This window comes from Falco naumanni, chromosome 6 (genome assembly GCF_017639655.2).
Source record: "Falco naumanni isolate bFalNau1 chromosome 6, bFalNau1.pat, whole genome shotgun sequence".
NCBI lineage: Eukaryota > Metazoa > Chordata > Aves > Falconiformes > Falconidae > Falco > Falco naumanni.
The window spans coordinates 60,604,654-60,623,769 of record NC_054059.1 but is presented as its reverse complement, the minus strand read 5'-3'; the positions used below and the strand labels follow the sequence as shown (position 1 = coordinate 60,623,769).

The 19,116-nt window shown below is 39.1% G+C and overlaps 1 long non-coding RNA gene across 3 annotated transcripts; it reads left to right on the top strand.

Moving 5' to 3' along the window:
- Window positions 1–3,860: 3,860 nt before the first annotated feature.
- LOC121090700 lies at window positions 3,861–18,629 on the top strand. Of its 3 annotated transcripts, none has more exons than XR_005828667.1 (6): window positions 3,861–4,089; window positions 10,682–10,803; window positions 11,462–12,851; window positions 13,501–13,581; window positions 15,510–15,601; window positions 18,321–18,629. It is a non-coding gene; the product is annotated as an uncharacterized LOC121090700 (long non-coding RNA). The 3 variants fall into 3 exon arrangements; XR_005828666.1 differs by having other exon boundaries at window positions 11,462–13,196; XR_005828665.1 differs by having other exon boundaries at window positions 11,462–13,581.
- Window positions 18,630–19,116: the final 487 nt, after the last annotated feature.

Sequence of the window (19,116 nt, the reverse complement as noted above, 5' to 3'; positions counted from 1 at the left end):
GAGTACAAGAAATTAGTATGCATCTGGCACGGATCCACTTCTCCCCCGCTAGAAGCTTGGCTTTTACAATGTATAATTCTTGTGACAGCAGGAAGATCAAACTTACAGAAGAGATATTTGTTAGGACTGGTGAGAAGCAGGCACTTAGCACTGACTGAAAGGCAGTACAGATAAAGATACTGAATTTGAAAACCTCTGATAAAAACTGCACTGAACAGTAGGAAGCATTTAACAATCACTGTGCTTAACTGCCCTGTCATCATTTACATAGAGAGTCGTTCAAAAGAGAGGAGAGAATTACAATGGGGGAACCTGGCAAAATCTTGAAAGCTGCTCTTCTTTTAGCTTCCAAGCAGAAATGCATCTGGAATGTATATTCCCACATTGTTCTCTATAAGGCTTTAATTCTGCATTCACATATGGTACTTAATTTGCATTTTTCATACAGTCATTAATGCTTGGTGAACTTGAAAGGTCTAGAAAAGTATTCAAAGGCTTGGATGCTTCCCAGAAATGTGTTCATGCTGTACTGGCTTGGAAATCTGGCATGAAATCTGCAGGTCAGATGCTGACCTGGGATTTCAGTTCTTTCTTTGTGAGGTATTTTAATAACAGAAGGCTTCTTCTCAGGCTTGTTTTATGTTTTAGGCTACTGTGAATCATTTTGCTATTGGTATCATTTTGATCACATTTCTAGCAGGGGCCAGATACAAGGGAGTGTCAAGAACAGGGAGCTGCCTGGAACCAGAGGTCAATGTACCTTCAAGGGAAGGCAGCAGATTTAGGGCTTGAAACTACCCTGGAAACAATCTGCTCTCTTGATTCTTAATCTAAGCCAGAAGAAGCAGGTCCTGGCCATGATAAGGTTGGCAGCAGGCTCCCACCCACATGCAGGAACTGCAGTGGTGGCCACAAGACTTGCAAGAGAGAAGGTACAAGAGCTAAAATGCTCAAATGAAAGATGCTGGATTATTTTTAGAGGAATGCATGAGGTCACTGGGATTTTTTCTCTTATTATGGGATTTATTCTCAACTGGACAGTCTTCTGGTACTACATACATTGCAGCAACCTTGACCAGCAGCAGGAAACTACTAGATAAGGTGGAACGCTGCTGGGGGAAGACAATCAGCTGCTAGGAAGATGTGACTGGCTGATAACAAGTCTTATGGTGTGTATTCTTAGAGATAGGGTGTAATCTTATTTTCAGAAACAAAAACGAATCACAAAATTTTTCTCCTCCTCTTTTAAGAAGCAATAAATAATTTCAGATGAGAGGAGCAGTGTGATAGCTGATGGGAGATGGAGTAAGGCTTCCTCCCCTCCCCCCATCAGACCCCCCCCACCCAGTGGCATTGAAGTGCAGAGAGTCTATTGTTCTGCTGCTTCTCTTTCTTTTTTATCTGTGGAGCTGTGTTCTCCATCAGATACCACTGGGCTGCCAGAGCTACTCTTCAGAGTCCGGGTAGGTGATTTGTTAACTGCTTGTCTTGGAGTAAACTACTTAGTCATGCAAGTTAGTTAGTCTGACAAAAGAACAAAAGAAAAAAGTAATTGGTAATTATCCCCTCTACACCTTCCCTCCTCTCAATTTTAAAAAAGGGATATTTTTGCAGCAGTATCGTGTACCTATTTAATCAGTTACACCAGCTGATGAAATAAAAGCTTTTGTCCCTTGGCCCCTTGGAAATTATTCTTGTTAATTATTTTTTAATTATCCTTCCATCATTGCTCCTGGTGCCACTTTCATAATTTCTACATCAGTGGGTGCAGACATGACAAATCTAAAACCTCATCACAGAGAATTACTGCTGCTGCTGTTGTGGCTCCAGAGGAACACAAGTTGAAGTGTGACCCAGGGGGACTCCCTCCTGGTTCACCTGACGGTCGGTGCCTCCTCTGCTGTGCCTTATGTGACAATCCCTTGTTGGCACACGCATGAGAATCCCTTGTTGGCACACACACTTGCACGCACATATCGACTCACGCCTATGGACACACTTGCACGAGTGTGTAAATGCACTCATTAATTAGTTCAAGCTGCACATTAGCGAGTTAATATCTGAGTGTTTTCAACGTGGCTGACAGCATATTAATCAGAACCACATTTAAACAGATGGGTACATTGTATCTCTCCCTAATCCAGATAGCGAAGAAAAGATCCCCAGTGTGGAAGATGAGACTGCAGATTGCAACACTCTGTGGATGGTTTCTAAGGGATAAAAAGGATTAATTCATTTTTTCTGTTGGAAGGGTGCAGTGAAGATGTCAACAATCTGCTGTGCTATATACCTGCAAGTTTACAGAACCTGTGTTCACAGAATATAGGTCCTGGCACAATTTCCCTGTCCCCCAGGCTTTCCCATTTTAAAAAATAGTAACAACTTGCTGGAAGATACAGATGAAGCAGAAGCAAAACCCTAAATGTGGATGTACAGTTGAGCAAAAGGGAAGGAAATGAAACATAATATGTCTTTCCCCAGGGGCTAGAAATATTAAAAACAAAGTATTTTGAGCATGTGTGACAAAAGCAAGTCATGAGGCAAAGGAATAACTAGGCATATCATTTGCATCTGAGTACTTATTTATTCCCTGAACTGCATTCCGCACACACCCACCCCCCCCCCCACCCCCCCCCCCCCCCCCCCCCCCCCCCCCCCCCCCCCCCCCCCCCGGCAAATTACTTACAAACAGATGTTGCATTTTACTGGTGTTCCTCAGAGTTAGTTGGCAGGTGGCTTGTGTTAGGAAGGTGGCTTGTGTTAGGAAGTTTAACCTCTGGTCTGCCTGCAGTGATTCACCACCACTGTTTACCTGAGAACTGGGTTTGCTATATGTGAGCCATACTTTATGCAGAGTTTGATGGGTTTACGTTTTTGATAAGCACTTCCACAATTTAGTTCATGATGACCATAAAGGGTTATTCCCATTCTATTTTCATGGACATTGCCTAAACTAGAAAATTTTACAACATTATGTTTCCTGAGTTGCCTTTTAGGAAATAGTTTTGCAGCAGATGCTTTGCCTTTCTGCATTTTTCCCAGCTGCAGACTTTAGAGGACACTTTGCATGACACTTTTTATAACCACAACACTTAGTTTCCTTGGCACCTTATAAACACAAACTGGCATAAACCAAAACAGTCTTACTGCTGACATTTTTGTGTTGGGTTTTCACATCCATACAGTGCCTTTGGAGGCCGTGAAAGCTTTGTATCATCTGGTTTTAGCTAGAGTAGTAAAGTCACAGGAGCAACAGTTTAAAGTGAGCAGAGGTGCCTGCTGACTGCTCACCATTACCTGGTGCATGTCAGTGAAGGACTGACCAGCTTACGGTGACAAAAAGAACATTTTCATAGCGTGATATGATGTGGATTGGGTGCTGCAGCACTGCAATCCAGCGTAACACTGATTTTTGCTGTGCCCATGGTCATCTCAGGTTATTTTCCTGGTTAAGTTCTTCCATTGCTAGAGTTTCTCCCTATTTACATAGCTGATGCCCACAGAAAATGTGATTTATGCCCTAAAATTTATCCATACTATCTCCAAGTGCCTGTACCTAGGAGATGGGTACCTAGATCTGCCTATTAAATGGATACAATATTCCTTAAATATTGGCAACCAGTCAGACTTTATAACTGCCTGAATTTTCTTGCTGCTATGATGGATAAAGAGTTCCCTTTGTCCTTTCAAATTTGTCCTCTCACAGCTCACATTTGTAAAAAAAATATAGACATGGAGTCATTTCTCTCAGGAAAATCCCAGGGGCCAGCCCTAGCATTAAATAATACAATGAAGAAGAATTGGCAGTGTTTATTTAGACTTTCAGGTGGAAACCGGTTTGAAGATTCAAAGCTGGGCAGAGTCATGGCTCATTTCCAGAAAGGAAAAGAGAACAGTGATTATGAAGAACAGACAGGACACAATAAAAGGTTGAGGAGCTGAACACAACACATGAGTTAGAGGAAAACATATTATTTAATTCTGAAATGGTGTAATAAACCAACTTCTCATGGACTGGAGATAATAAGGGGAGGTGGCAAGACCCCCCCCACAGTACAGAAGAAACAGAAGAGTGAAATGTGTGATAAGGTAAGTATAGAAAGACTGTAATTATAAGTGACTTCACATTCCTATGATTTTTGTTGCCTTTGTAACAACATTTAATGAAGGAAATGCAGATAAGGGATTTAGCTAACAAATGTTTCTTGCATAGCTACTATGCCAGCAATTCAACCTACCTGTGATTCAAACCCATGTCTGATCTAGATTAATGATCAGAATATTTTAAATAAAATTAACTCATAGATCCTGATGTAATTATTGTTGATATCTCCTGATACTAAAAGATGTGTACGAGACCAGGATGTATGGCTTGATATAGACCTTAACTCTCTAGAGGAGAAAAAAGAGGTATGGAAACAACTGAGTAATTTTAGAATTCATTATTTACTGTGAATGTACACAGCCAATTTTTTTCTTGGGATAAAGCCACTGCTGTCAGTTTAATTACATTGGGAGTAAATGTGACAAACCCCCCCTCACCCCCCAACCTTCTGTAAGTGAACAGTTTCTAATAAAGTTGTAACAGATCAATCATGAAAAGGTCTCGGCAGAAAAATCGGTAGGTAGGTAATAAAAAAGATAAAGGACACCAAAATGAATAGAGTGACATGCTGCAGGATATTAGCTTTATGAAGACAGCTTTGTCCAATAAGAAAAGTTAGGTAGTGGCCTGAGACAGGAGCAAGTGGAGGACTCCCAGCACTGCTAAAAAAGCTTGGTGCCATTTCCGAGGACAGAATGTTGTGATGGGAGTGGCAAATGCTTTCAGTGGGAGGTGCTTTTTTAGCATTACAGTTGCTTAAACTAAAGTAAATGGACACATCGATTATGCAAAAATAAAGGCTTATCCATTCATCAAAAAGGTGATAGCTGGACTTGCATTTAAAGTGAATTTAAGTGCATTTAAAGGAAACATAAAGAGCTGGGGCTCACATAATGTGCTTCTTGTTCAGAGCTGCAGCATAAGCCAGTCAGTGCTCTGTGCTCTTCACAGCAGACCCTACTTGCCTTGCGCCTGCCATTGCGAAGTGAGCAGTGTTGCACTGTGATTTGAATATGCTGAGCACTATGGAAATGCTAAATAAAGTCAAGATCAGCTTAAATGTATGAACTGCTAAGTCTGCTTTGAAAGCACTTATTCTGCAGAAATTTCTGTGCAGTCTTTGATGGCTGTGGAAGAGCGTGTTGTCCTTGTGATGCTACACACGCCATTTTGTTCTAGCGGGGATGTATGTGTGGGTGGAAGGCAATACTTGCCATTTTCCTGGAGGGGAGCTGAGCAAATTTTTCTTACAGCTGTACTCACTTGGTTTATTCGCAGCTGTGCTTGTCTGCAACTCACCATATTCTGTCCCCTGCATCTCCCTGCTCCTTTCCCCTCTAGCTCCTTTTTCTTCCTGTGGCTTCCCTTCCCTCTCACCACTGCCACCATTGCAGTGCTCTTGCATTTCCTCCCTTTGCCTTGTGCTCAGCTGGTTTCCTTCTCTTGCGTTCTCCAGAAGTTCCCTCACCCTTATTCAAAACAAAGAGGTCAGCCCCCTCCATCATCTCCTGTCTGCTACTTTGTGGGTCTGAGTTCTGAACTCTGTTGGTTGGAAGGTTACCTAACTGCTTTTACACCTTTTTTCTTAGTTTCCCCACAGTATTAGACCATGGCAGGGGATGTGGGCTTACTCCATCCCACTCCTCACTCTGAAGTACTGCTTCCTCCGTTTCCTACTCCTTTGCTTTGAGCAGCACTGCTTATGATTTTTCCTCATTACTCCCTTCTACCTGCTACTACCAACATTTCACCCAGCTCCTCCTAATCAGTTTTCCATCCTAAATTCGATTTTGGCCTCTCCCTCTCTACACTGCACTGACTATTGTCATATATGATGAATATATGAATTCATATATGACTTCTGATGAAACTCATGTCTCACTGCAGTTGCCTTCCAAGTTTGGTTCAAAGCTGTCTTTAAGTTGTCAGAAAGGATGACTTAAAGGATACACGTGAAGACCTATTTCATTCTTTTTCTACAGAATAACTCCAGGATGAAGCTTTAAAAAAATCACTAGAGAACAGTATTCTAAAAACACTGCATATGGAAAGCAGAAAATCTGCTCAGTGATATTTATATTGTTTTGGACATAATCCTAAGTGTTGTGGTTATTTTCTTATTTTTTTTTAGATTTTATACTTTTGGATCTGCCTCACCAAGGTATCCATACTGTTATTATTATCATAATATGAAATTCAGCCAGGTTACAGTGATGTGGTACTTTTTCCTTCAAACAATCATTCTGGCACAGTACACTGCCCGCTGTGCTGCTGCTGTTTGATAATTTGAAAATGGTCTTTCTGCAGTTATGATGAGGGAATGTGGGAAACGATGGGAAGACCATTGCTTTGCTCTCAAGGGAATTAACTTGCTTTTAGGAAAGACGGGTGTGCTGCCTAATAGTAGAAGTCATCTCCAGGAACCACACAAATAAAAGTTTCTTTCTTCTTTTTGAACACCCAAGACTCAACTTTAAAAAAATTATTTTCCTCACCAAAACCTTTGCTTCTTTCTAAATTCCTCATTCAGTAAAATAGATGAAATATCAAATATGTGCAACAGGGGCCATTACTAATACCTAGCAAAAACAAATGGATACATAAAAGCGAAATTCTGATCTTCCTTACATTCATGTAAATTGATAATAACCCTATTGATTCAAACTAAGTGATTCTGTATTGTGTTAGAATAAATGAGTTATATTTGAATCCTGATTTACTGAAGTGAAAAGGGAGATACCCAGGATATCCAGTTGTCCAAATGTTTTTGTTGCGGTTTTTTTTTTTTTAATAGGAATTTTCTTTGTAGCTCTTTTTTACTTTCGCTGTTGCTCTTTAAGTGTAGTCTTAATGATGACTTTGTAACATTTATGTTCATTTGCATGTCAGGGACCTCAACTGACACAAGAAAGCATTATATTTTTGGTGGAGGATTAACAGGAAAAGAAGCTGGGTCATAAGCAATGAAATCACTTGTTCAAACTGTCTGAAATATCAGAAAATGAGATTAAAAAAACTGTGGTGAACACATCACTCTTTGTACAAATGTTCTCTTCCTGCAGTTCAGTTTTTTTCCTGCTGTCAGTCTCTTTCATTTCAGAATAATACAATTAAGTCTTTGCAGATTTATATATGGACTTAACCCTTCAGAAGTGAATTGCTAACACACAAACAGAACTTGATTGTAAAGAAAAAAGCCTATTTAGGTCCTGATTCAGCAAGGAATATAAATATTGGCCTACTGCATTGTTTGAGACATTAAAAAACCAAATAGCTGACAGATAAATAGTGAGGTTAAGATATATTTCCAAGCCCATTTTCACCCATTATATGATGACTGTGTAAAAAATATAAGTATAGGTCTAATTTTAAATGTATGTTTGCATTCAGTTAAACTCAACATGACCTTATTAACCTGAATGGATTGAAGCTAAATACAGAGCTCCCGTTTTCCTTAAAATCATGTGTTTGACTTCTGAGACAAATGGAGAGCTTTGCTCCAATATCAGCTTTGCAGCCAGGTTTTTTCATGTTTGTTTTCTATATATATATGATAGGTTCTTTTAACGTAACTCCTTTGGCTGTATTTGGACTCTTGAAGGTTTTGGTTTTTGTAAGGGGGAGGGAAGGTCAGGTGATTTCTTGATAGAATAGTAATTTACAAAACTCTGGTCCTCCTAGTACAGTAGAACTGGGTAAGAGAAAGTAGTTTCCTTGCTTAATAATCTGAGCTTTCCTTCTCCCCTCCCCTTTCTGCCTCTTTTACAGCCTGCTTTCTGTTAGAAAAGCTCTTAATTTTGTTTCTGGACTCCATAAATGCGTCCCTGCCAGTGAGACCTCCTGCCACCCTCTGTGTTTATGGATCTGGCATTCTGGCATTTTAGGCTTTGGTTGTGTAATGACAGCTTCTGCAAACAGCCATCAGATCGCTCAGTCTGCAGTATGTCCACAGTGAATATGCCTGTTTGTTCCTCCATATAGCTCAATTTCTGACCAGTGTTATGTGTGTAGCTGGCTTTGTGGGCAGTAGCAACCACTGCTTTCACTCACTTTAAGAGAAGATTTATTTGACTCATGTTTCTCGCAAATAACAGCTAATCCTTCCAAGAACAGGGAGTATATGATCCATCCCTATGTATAACAATTGCTTATCTCCAATGTCTCTATTACATTAAAAATGTGAAAGCTGTGTCCCCAAACTGTAAAATGATATAATCATGATAAATATGACTAGAAGGGTCCTTCAGAAGTCCTGTGGTCTGTCCTTTTGTTGAGACAGATTCAGTTATACTGAGAGCCTTTCTCATAGATGTTTGCATACTCTGTTCTTAAAAGAATCCCAGTCAAGTGGGTCAGTCACCTTCCTAAGTGCTCCTCTATTCTATTGCCTAGTTATCCTTCTAATTACAGATATTTCCCCCTCCTTGTGTTTACCTTACATCTTCTTTTCTTAATTTAAACCCATTATTTACTTTCCTTTCACCTGTGGACGAACGTTTATCTTCTAAATATCTGAAAATTGTTACCATGTCTTTTTTAATCCCTGACTCAGTAAACTGAACTTCAGCTTTTCCCTTTTTCCTTCAGGGATCTATTTTCTCCAGCTTTTATTTTTACTTTTTTTGTTCTTGTTTGGGTTTTTTTGTTTGTTTGCTTTATTTTGTTTTGTTGTTGTCTTTGGACACTTTCTGATTAATTTCTTTCTTGAGGTTTGGTAGCCAAAAGGACACAATGATGTGTTGGCTGAGCCATAGCCTTTCTGAGGTGTGTGGGAGGCTTGAATAAAAGAAGCTCCTTTTTACAAATAAGCGGCCTGACAGGGTAGTGAAATGATAATGTTGACTCTGGGCAGTTCCTAAACCTTCTAATGCTGTAGGCCCTTTTTGACAGTGTTTCTGTTTAGATGGCAATTCTCTATTTCATAATTATGCACGTGATTGTTCCTATGTTAGGGTAATGGTTTGCATTTGCCTTTATTGATTTGCATGTTTTATATGTTTTTACTCAAATAACTTTTAATAACATTCAAAGGTATTTACAGTTTCCCATTCCTCCATTATTTTTCTACTCAAGTATGTGAACCCAAAAGCACGGGATGAACTGAACAAGAGGCTTGAAAGATTCTAAGTTTTATATGAGATGAATCTATTAAATTGCCAATGTAAAGTTGTAATTTCCTTGGGATGACTTATACTTGTTATTGGAAAAAAACTTGTCTTGGGCAAGTATTCAAGTAAATGCAGACCAGAGTCTTACTCAGCACACTAAGGCACCTGGTTATTAGTCAGGAATAGAATAAATCATGATTTACTGTATAAAATGAGTTTCTTAATCTCACAGAAAGCAATTTCAGGTCTGTCTCTTGCCTAAATTCATCAGTCTCCACCTCTAAGGAAGCAGAGCTCCCTTTCTATGTCCCTGGCTCCTTTCCTTTTAAATGACAGTGAAGTTACATCTTCTAGCAAGGTGGAACTGTAAGTACAGCTTTCCTGGTAGGTGGTTCACTTGGGACCTTGGGTGTTGTTGGCCATTTTGGCAAAACCTACTCTTCAGTACCTGGCAGAAGTTGCTGTGCTCTTCAGAAACCTGCTACTGTGCATGCCTGCATCATCTGCCTGGGATCAGCATCTGGTCTTTTATTTCTGTTTACTGGAAAGCTGCAGTGTCATTTTGGTTTCTAGGACCAGTTTGTATCAGTTCTTTGTTCAACCCTACTGTTACGAAGTGGAAAATTCCATCTTGGGCCTGTCAGTGGTATAGAAAAATTAATGGAAGGCTTAGTTTCCATGCGACTGGTGGGAAAGTATTTTGTTATTTTGGCTATGGATTTTATGTGTGACTAGGAAACAGCTTTTATCCCATTTCCTTTGTACTGGTGGATTTTCCGTGAGTGTTTTAACTCCTGTTTTGGACACAAAGCTTCTAGTAGTTCCTATATGGGTGCCTATAATTTTGGGAGATAATTTTCAGTGATGACAGGTATATTTAAAAATCTGTGGAGTCTTGGAATCTCAGCTGCTGTGTATTTTGCTTCTATGTTTGATTTTTTTATTAGCAAAACCAACAGACCTGTTAGAGATCAAAGTTCTCCAGACAATTTCCTGGAATACGTTTAGAAACAAATGCAGTAAATCTTGAGTTTTCTATTTTGCTATGTAAGTTGATCATGTGTTTCTGCATAAAAATTGTCTTTGTTCTGGAAGGTTGAAGGAGCTAGTTATAAAACAAAACCCCAAAGAGCTTACTGTAACAACAAAAAAGCTTACAGTAACAACAAAAGAGCTTAGTGCAACAACATAAAGCAAACCAAAGCAGGAAAATCTTGCTCCCTTTCAGGGGTTCAGTGTAGATGCTGACACCTCAGTTCCCAAAGAGGAATCGTAATGAATCGAACTTATCTATTGCAAATCAGATACTGCTCATCAGATTGTCTTTTCAATGCCTGCATGGCACTACCCTGTATGTGTATCACGAATGGTGATTTATATCTTAGAATAGTACCTGTCTGATTGACACGACTTTGTGTATTTATACTACATTATATTTTAAGATCAACAGAGTGATCTTATTTTCCAGAGTGAAAAATATTTTCCCTGGAGTAACATCACTACTTCCTCTGCTCAGAACAAGTAACATGAAGCACCTGGAGACAACTGTACATCTCTTCTAATAAATAAGAAGTTTGAATCTAAAGTCAGGTAACATTTTGCCTTAAAGTCTTTTCATAGGTGGATTTTTTTCTTCCTGCTTAAAAGACAAATCAGTAAAGATTTATTATAACTTCTCTTGAGAGATCTCCTACTTCTCTAACTCACCTTCTTAAAGAGATAGCCACAGAAATAATAGCTATATTCTGCACAAGAGGTTTGGAAAATGATTGCCAATTTCTGAATTATTATCATGCCTTGGATTTGAATGTATCTTTATATACTAACTCTTTTAGTGCCACATTACATTTTATGTCAGAGGTCACCTCTAACATTTTTAGTAAGCTAATGATTTTGCCTTAAGTAAAATCTTTGGGGGGTTTTATAGTCACTTTCTAAATTCAGTTGCTCATAGTAGTGCATTTATTTAAAGCAGAGCTTTAGTAGGAGATAATACAAGGCATACGGAAGGAGAAGTCTGTGAGAATTTTGTAGATATGAGATTGAATGGGGACTTTCTGGAGTCAGCAGAACCACATGCCTGGTACGTGCAGTCCAGGATGTCCTGTCAGGCTGACCCTGGTAAAAAAGACAGAAAGAACTGGTTGCTGCCTGCAGTGGGGCAGTGAGCAGATGCTACCTCATTCAACCTTTGTATTTGAGCAAGACGCTTGAATATACTGACAGGTTTTACCTTTTCCTTCCTCAGTTTTCTGCAAAGGACATGCAAGTGGTTATCTGCAAGGAGAAGAACTGCATCCTCATTCTCTCTTGCTATAGAAAAAACATGAAGACACTCCTCATGCATTGTATAAAGGCTTGCACTCCACTCCCATGTCTTGGGACCACTGGCTTCTTTCAGCACGGTTTGCAGTATATAAGAGATTCCACAACACGGTCTCAGTGCAGGGGGCAGAGCAGGGGCTGTCTTGGGGTTAGAGTCCAACTGAAAGATATCATCCTATATTCCTCCTCCTTTTTGGCCGCCTTCTGCATTCAAACCTATTTCTCATGGATATTTCATCTTGGATCTTTGCTGTTCTTACTTCACCCTGTGTCCTCCTAGTCTTTACTGGCCTCTATCTGCATGACTGCATCTTTAGACTGAAGAATTCAATCTTGCTTTTATTTTGTAGGTGGGATAATAGTGGTTTTATTGCCATCAATTACAATGACATAACTGAACAGTGACTCGTTGGTGCACCAGAAACCTGCTTTAAATTTAATTAATATTCTCCTCCCTTCTGTTTTCTATTGCTTAGTCTTTATTCTTAGACTTCTGACTTCCTCCAGAATTATTCATGCTGCTTTGTTGAGAGTTCCCCTCTCTTGCCCTTTGTCATATCCAGGGTTCACATAAAACCTCTGAGGAGTTGCAGGGCATCCACAGGGACTGTAACTGGGATCTGCACAGGCAAAAGGCTGCTGGTGTTTTGCTTTTCCTTCTGTCTTCTCCCCAGCTAAGTATGGGAAGGCAAATGTCATGCTCTGCTGGGCAGCCAGGAGTCAGGTGCAGGAGCCAGGGAGGCACTGGTGGGGGACTTGGAGCTGGGGCTGGCAGGAATCCCAGCACTTTATTTTAAAACAGCATTCAACAGGGAAATATGTCAGGATGGCTAGGACACCAGTGTCTCCCTTGTAAATTGGAAAATGAGAGAAGCTAGTGGCCATAGTAATCAAGGTGATAGAGTTGGAGCTTAAGCGGTTGCCAGATTTTCTTAGCTATTAATGAAATGCATTAAGGTACTGTTGTTCAAATGATAGTTCATGTTTCTGTAAATGATTTTTATCCTAAAGCTTGTTAGCTGTTGTGCTCTCCCTTCTTTCTGTAGTTTGTCTCTGCGTGTAATGTATATTTACAGACTGTGTTTATAGTTAACAGGCTTTTCTAGAGGAAATAAGCATGACATATTCACAAGAATTTGCAACTATTCAAAGCCAGCTCTAAATGTGCAAAACACCAGCTCTGGTGAATAATTATGGTCACCTCCAACCCCCGTTGCTTCAAAGACATGAAGTGAGGAAAGAGCATTTTGAGCAAGCCATACACTGTGTCACGGCAACATGACTCAGAGCTGAGATGCTGGGAAGGAGAAAAGGTTTTCTTAAGCAGAAGATGTGTTTCAGCCTTATGAGTATTCACTTATGTCTCCTTCTGACTTACCTCTTACCCTGTGCTGCCAGCCATGGAGTTTGGCTTGCAGGGCAGTGTTTGCAGCATCTTTTGCCTGGAGACTGTACTGGTGTCTGGTCTGAACAGATTGACTCTAAGATACTTGCCTCCATAGAGAGGTCATCTGGGAACAAGGGGTCTGTCTTGCTCTAAATTGTTTCTAAGGAGAGTGTAAGGCTCCCCAAGGAGAAAGACACTGGTCAGTGTATGGGTTGCAAGGAAGAACCTCATCTAGATGGACAGCCATCCTCTAGACACACACCTATGAAAGGTATCCATGTATGTTTGGTTTCCTAATACCTAAGTGATGGCATTATCTTTACTGCCTTTATCCTTCAGAAAGCCTGTTGGGACATTAGTGTCTTGCAGTCGCCAAGGGTTGATCAACTACAGCTCAGATATGATTTATCAAATGCTGCACAAGGTATGTCTGTGCAGCAGAGTGCAGTGCCCTATAGAAAGAAACACATCCAGCTCTGGTACATCTTTGGCTTTCATCCCCACAGTAGAGCTATTGAACTGGAAAATGACTTTTAATGGTGTCCTCTCTGTGTATGTGTGTCTCTTTCCAACAGTGCCCGTAGATGTTCCCAGTGTTCATGGGTCTGCAGATCTTCCTAGCATGGATGTCCACAACCTCCTGCATCCTTCAAACTGTAAGTATTTAAATTACCATTGATGTGCACTGCCTGTTTTTGCATTTTCTGAATGAGTTACTGCTAACTAGTGTGATTACTGTTTTGTGCTGTCTTTCATGTACCGGTCTGCACTGTTTTCCCACCTCCTACTTGTGCAGTGGAAAAGATTAGACTTCAAGACCTTTTGCTACATTTATCTATTCATTTAGTTAAAATAAATATTTTACTATTGTAGCCGTTGATGTTTGACTGTAGCACATCCAACACTGGCAGAAATACTATCCAGTTGAGCAAATCATGTTTTACCCTTTACAGCTGGCTGGAGTTTCCAAGGCTTTTTGGGCCTCATGAAGAAATCGTTTTCTAGTTAGCTGTACTTGAGGTTTGCTTCTGACATTTCCTAACCAAATAGGAATGAAATGGTGCAGCAATTGCCCAGCAATGGATATGCTTACAAAGTGAATAACGAAATATTACTAGGAGAGAAGGATATTGTCCATTAGGGAAGTTCACTGAGAAATGTGTTGAGTGATAAGGCTGAGAGACAAACGTGTTGGAATTATCACATGTGGGTAAATGTTATGGCAGTGGCTTAAATCAGGGGAGATATGGCATGGTGCAGCATAACCTAAGTCTTGGAATCCAGCATTATGGATTGGCTCCAAAAAAGCTGACTCATTCTTTGCACCTCTGGTAGATTCATGCTGCTTGACTGTGTGTACCTGTTGCTCATGAGGCAGGATTTGGTCTGTGGGCTGGTGAGTAAAATTTACAGCATTCCCAGAAAGCTGAAATTGAGGAGTGAATCATTAAACAGGCATATGTTGCACATCTTACCAACAGCAACCATTTGCTAAGGCTACAAAACCAGTGCATTGCAGATGTTTCTCAGTCTCACCTGATAAACCTGGCAAACTGCAGAAATATTTGTGCTTGTGTGCCAAAAGAACAGAGTTGGTATCGCAAGCTTAGAGGCTATTCTGGAGTGTAAAATAAAGCTGGATCACTGCACAGTAATACCACTTTAATTACAAAAGTCATGTTACTTCAGAGTCTATAAGATCATTGCTACATTTTATAATCTCTACTTTCATTTGACCCTAGGCAGTTGAAATTAAGTGAGGGTTAGAATAAAGGTTAAGGCTACTGGATTTCCCTCATCACTTTAACTTTAAAACAACACTCAGCTAAGTTGGTATAGTGTTCTCCTGGGACATAAATAAGGTAGTATTCAACTACTAGCAAGATAGCTTATAAAAGAAAAGAAAACAAAACAATTATTGAAGGGTTCATCCTTAGGTCAAAAGAGGCATGTATAAAAACCTATTTGAGCTAATAGATTTCCAGGCAGACATTCCTGATTTCTTACACTGAATAGTGTGTAAGCATGGTCAGATTTCTTCATGTTGAATATCCCCAACTTTTCTCAAAGTCAGTAGATGTGCTTTACATGCATGGTACATATTAAAAATATGCATACATTAATTCAAGAAGAATTGGGCTCCCTCTCCCTCTTCCAGAGGTGCTAAATACCCATATCTTTTGTCTGGAATGGAAAATGAGGTTGCTCGGTATTTAGTTAAATGGAGTTAATAAGCAATGAAAGGAGCTATTTTTAGCTCTGTGAGCTTTGCTCATTAAATGCAGAAATGGGTGCCATGAATTGAGGTATAAAATGTTAACCTTGCAGGAAGTGAATTGTCTTGGACTTTATACACAGAATTTAATACAAGGTATTTTAAAGTGAGAATATGCATCCCTCTGTCTCTATATACATGTATAGATTCAGAAAAAAAATTATATTCCTGTACTTACAATGAGAAATAATTCTCATTTAAATTGTTTTGTTTCATGAGCAACTTATATAGCTATCATATTTTTTCCTTTTTATTGCCTATCATTTTTACTGTAGACTCCATTAATAGGTAGCTTTCTTGCACTGGCAGGTCCTCAGATGTATAGTAAGGGACCATTTCTGTCTTCCAGAAGCTTATTGTGTGTGTATCTTGCTGAATTCATCAGGATTTACTGTAGGAAGGTGAGTTGTATTTGTTTTTAGAGGAACTAGTTCGATAAAAATCTAAGTCTCTGTTGAGGCAGTAACTGTTTTATGATATAATCAAGCACGAAATTCAGAGCAACAGAAACTAATGTTTCTTGCAAGACTTGTTAATTCTGTGCTGACTAATTATGATTAATATTCCTATTCTTGTCAAAAGTAACCCAGATATACTGTACTGAAGTATACAGCATGTACTAGATGAGCAAATTGTCATTATATAGACTGGAATATGTAGCATTATCTTCCTGGCCTGCAACTAATGATGCGTATAAGTAAATTTACATTCCTGAGTAGCTCTATTAACTTTACACATGAATGTGTATTTCCAGCAAATTCTATGGCATACTCTTGCATATAGAATTATTCATACATACAAATTTCTACAAGACTCCTAACGTTTGTAGCACTGGGGATACGGATCACAGCCCTTCTAAAGAACAAGTATATAAATTCTTAGTACAATTTTTAGATCACATCTAGTCTAAATCATAAATAATAATTCTTAATTTAATCTTTTGCTGACTCATACTTAGATCAATGAACTTATTGCTACATGGAGAGTAGGGCTTTTTTTCATTTTTTCAGGGGAAATAAATTGATTTTAGGGCTAAAAGGACCTAAGAAAAAAGTAGTGGAGCTTAGAAAAGCAGTAATGACATATGTAATACAAGCCAATATAAATTAAGTGGCACAGAACACTGGTCAGAACTGTTTTCTCCAGCCCGTACTGATGATGTAAATTGAGTATCAACAGATACAAAAAAGGAAGTTAGGAAGCAATTTTTCTATCTGAGAATAATAAAAATATGAAATACCCTACCAGGCACTAGGCTCAAGCCAAAAACCTTGGGATCATCCAAAGGAGCAATAGATACCTTCTTGTGTGACAAAGCAGCACTAAAAGAATGGTCCCCAGCAGATTGTGGACACCTTATGTATTACCTTGAAATTATCTATTTTCCAGACATTCCGATATATATCAGCATATGATGATTGCTTTAAGCAATTATATCTTTTTATTTTCAGAGGACAAATAATGAAGGTTTGTAATGGTCCAGCCCCTATAAAAATGACAGTTTTCACAGGCAGTTAAAACACCATCCAAAGCCAGCCTGAGCGTAAACGATGAAGTATCTAATATGGGATCACTGAGCATATGTTTTTATGAGCAATTAAGTATTAGCCTGGGATGAAAAGTTTTCTGAAAACACCTTCATTTCCTCAAAGCAGACTCTTCACAATTATCTTGTCTCAGCTTTAGAAAACAACGGTTTCAAAGCATGCTATTTCTCACAACTCCTGCAGCTGAATATTTTGCAGTTGCTTTAATTTGCCCTGTATGTGTGATCAGCCGAGACAAAGTCATGACGATGAGCATCTTAACACTGTTAGTAAGAGGCCCTTTCAGTTTAAGAGTTAAGCAGGCCATTTAGATGGGGTGGACTTTAAGACAGTGCTATTAGATGCTTTTAGTAGCCAGGGTTTTTTTATTAATTGAAGGCAACTTGGGGTCAGCAGTGGGAACGGCTCTAAAGTGCATCTTGCTCCTGGAAGAACCCTGGACACAGGTGATTTGAATGTTCAGTGGGAGGAGCTTTAGCCAATGTGCAGGCACACTTAATCACAAAGGGTTTCTCTCCTAGCGTGGGTTTTGTATGCTGTTTTTTTGTACTTCTCTGATTTTTCTTCTTACCTGCTCTTCCTGTGTCTAGATACGGTGGGTGAGAGGCAGCCAGTCAGAAGAAGCTTGAAAGCTGCCTAATAGGCTATGTACATTTTGCTAAGGATTATTTCCTAATTGTTTATTATTCTTGATGCCTGGTGTAATAACATTAAAACAGTATTTGGGCATTTCTGAATGTGGGCCATTTGAACCTGGACCTGGAAAGCAGACATCATTTCCTCACGGGACCATTTCTAAGGAGTCGTGTTCTCAGAAATGTTTTTTCCTGGGAGCGCACATAATTTGTGAGTTGTTCAGCTATCAAGGTAGTTTTTCTAAGACTGTAACTATTTGCGTCAAGCAATGGTAATTTGTTCTTCTCTAGCTGATTGGATCTGTTGTCTTCTAGTGCTTGTGCTCACCCCCATTCATTCATACTGTGTTATAGACCTGTTTCTGGAGGACGCTGAGTACCTGTGGTTTGATTGAAAGTTATTGCATCTCTCAGGAGTAAATTTAATTTGAACGATACCCTCTATAACCCAGTGTGATATGATGCATTAGAAAATAAAGCAATAACAGAGTATCTACAAGCCATTTTTCCAATCTGATTTGAGGAAAAGAAATTGTAGCAGAGAAAACCTCAGAAATAAACTGTTTTTTATTCTTTAGCTAATATAGAAGTTCCTTGAATCCTGAAAACTAAAAAAAAAAGAAAAAAAAATTAGGCATTGGTCATAAACAGCCCTCTGTCAGCTGTTAGCAACTGGGATTGGTGTTTTGGTACCAACGTTATTTCAGGTAAATGAGAAGGCAGAATCGTAAACAAAGGAAAATGTTCAATCCCTGAAGTGAAACGTGGGCTGACATCTAGCATTTATAGCTTGGTACATTCTCATTAATCTATTCTGTTAAATATTTCTTTTCTTTAACACTGACTAAAAAAGAATACTAATTTAACATTTCTCTGCTGTTTCTAAGTGTTATGTTATATTTGAGAGTTTACTTGCTAATGTATTTTTCTTTCCAAAGAGCTCATGCAGTCTTCACTTGGCTCATGCCATGGAAAAGAATCACTGCATTTCTTAAACTATTAACAAATACTTTAAGTGATGAAAACCCACCGAAGCCAGTAGGAAACACAATCCAGCAATTACACAGCAGCAGCAACCTGGCTTTTTTTCTGATTTCGATTCAGTGGAAGAGTGGTAGTCATTGTAATTATGTCTTTAAAAAATACTTAATAATGTTTGCTTGTTTCTGACATACCTGAAGACTTGTCCGCAGAGTCTGATGCTAAAAAAACCCTGTATGCTCCAATAAAATGTATTGTCAACCTCAGATTCATATAAAACATTTTTAATGATGTACTGGTATTGTTTTGGCCACAGTGTTTATATCAAAAAGGTCATGGGGATGAAAAGAGTACTACTTAGAACTTAGTGTAAAGATGCAGTAGAAAGACTTACAGTTGTATCCATAATTTTTGAGATTTGTTACTCAGCTCAGTCCTGTTGAAGCACTGACAGAAATTCCTTTGTTCTCAACATGATCCAGCCTGTGTGTCCCTTTTCAGTTTATGTCTGGACTGGTAGAAAATCATGATTATGAAATTTTTATAGTAAAGCTGTTGTATACATGGTGTTTACTGCAAAATCCAAGTCTTGTAAGACAATAGGATTCAAAAGGTTCAAAGCTAGGTTTTCAACTGTTATTTCAGGGTCAGATTTTCAAAAGACTTTAAAAGTCAATGTTGCAGAAGTGGTGGGGAAATATGGCCTTAGTCTGGCACACTAAGATCTTTTGTACCCTGGTCTAGCTGGACTGA